Genomic DNA, 2,067 nt, shown 5'->3' on the forward strand with positions numbered 1-2,067 from the left:
TTTGGTAAACATGGTCCTGTGGTAGAAAGAACACTCTAGAATTATCCTCTGACCTCTAGCAATACACCGTGGCATGTGAAAGCCATGTTGTGTATGCACAAGCACATGTATATACACTCAGTTTTTAAATTAAAAAAAACTCCCTGAAGAAGGAATCTTGGAGACGGGAGGCTGAGGAAGACTGGGAGGAGAAACTGCAGTTGGGGTGTATATGAGAGGAAAAAAACTAAAAAAAGAGACAATGACATACATAAAACATGGGAATTTTTTTTTTTATAATTTCTTTTTTTTGGAGACACGATCTCTCTATGCAGTCCTGGCTCTTGTTATGTATCCCAGGTAAATATCCTGCTCAGGTTGCAAAGCTGGAGCAGGGCTGCGACTTAACAGAGGCCTTGAACTTAGAAAATTTCCACATGGTGCTGGTGGTAACTTTCCACATGGTAGAGGCACTTTTGGTTCATCCATGAGCAGATCCTAGGATACTTTTGGGCTTCTAAACTATTTAGTCTTTGTGCACTGTGCCTCAGGGCACTTGAGGTCATCAGGGGACAACTGGCTGGAGTCAGTTCTCTCCTTGATCTATGATGGGGGGGGGGGGGTTCCTCGGGGATTGAATTCACACCAGAGTTGACAGCAGCCTCTCCTACCTGCTAAGCCACCTCGAGGGCCCCTCATTTATGCAGACACATTTCCCAGAAGACTTCTGGCGAAAAAAATCATAGCCCCCAAATCTTCAAGATTGATTGCCAATCCCCTGGCTAGTGGGTGGATACAGTGGGCTCTTGGTAAACAAATCTAGAATTTGGGATTGTGTGAAAATCAATACCTCAAGGCAGCGACCGAGGCCTGGGGACAGAGACACCCTGGTGCAGCCAGGAGGCTGAGGCGGACATCGGCCCCAGCTTGCTTTTTACAGCCTCACAAAGTAGACCTGGGAGTGAGGCCAGAGTACAAATTATCTCTTGATCTCCTTCTGATAATCCTCCCCAATGCTGGACACAAATTATCTCCTGATCTCCTTCTCTTGATAACCTTTCCCTACGGGGTGGGTTTCCTAGAACTACTGACCTGACCTGCAGGGGAGCTCGCATAGCCTTGGGCCCTCCCTGACTGGATGTTTGGAATCTAAGCCTGCAAGCTTATCGCCTTCACTGACAAGAGGAAAGAATGCAAAAGAAAAAGGCCTCCAGACCTAAATGATAAACGATCAGTGGTGTCCTTGAATGTGGCCGGGGTGGAGCAAGCCTTTAATCCCAGCACTCGGGCAAAACCCGACGCTCCCCCTGAGCTCCAGGGATGACAAAAATAAGGAAAGAGAGAAAAAGACCCCTTTACCCGGGGCTGGAGAGATGGCTCAGCGGGTAGGAGCATTGACTAGTCTTCCAGAGGTCCTGAGTTCAATTCTCAGCAATCACATGGTGGCTCACAACCATCCGTAATGGGATCCATGCCCAATTCTGTAGTCTAAAGACCACTACAGAGTACTCATATACGTAAACTAAATAAATAATACATCTTTTAAAAAAGGTCTCTTTACCCCCAACACTCAATGAAACTCAGTAGCGTTGATTTTATTCCTTCCAGATGATTGGCCGTAGTGAAACGGAGGAAAGGCTGCTACAAAATAGGTGAGCGGCTTCCAAACGCGCCGGGGTTCTCCACGCCGCAGTTAAGAACCCAGGAACCTTTTAGCGGCTTTCGCGTTTCCGCACGGGGCAGGGCCTTGTCCTGTCGTCACTGTCTCGTCCTTTCTCGGTTATCTGATAGTCTCGCCTATTTCCCCTGCCACTTTTTCCGTAAACCCGGTGTTACAAAGGCGCCTCCATCACGCACGTCCTCGGAAACGACCTAGCCAAGCGCAGCCAGCGTTAACTAGAGGCCCGCTGGCGAGGCCCCCTTAACGCAGTTCTCGCGCGGAAAGACGAGACTTTTAAAGAACGACGTCAATAGTCCCGCCCACCTGGAGGTCACATGACCGGATCCTGCGTCCGGGTCGCCGGTCCGTTCCAAGCCGCGGACTGGCTGTGGATTCGTCTACAGGGGGTCGGAGGGGTCATTCCGGAA

This window comes from Mus caroli, unplaced genomic scaffold, assembly GCF_978045245.1.
Source record: "Mus caroli unplaced genomic scaffold, Mus_caroli_1 scaffold_16, whole genome shotgun sequence".
Lineage (NCBI taxonomy): Eukaryota > Metazoa > Chordata > Mammalia > Rodentia > Muridae > Mus > Mus caroli.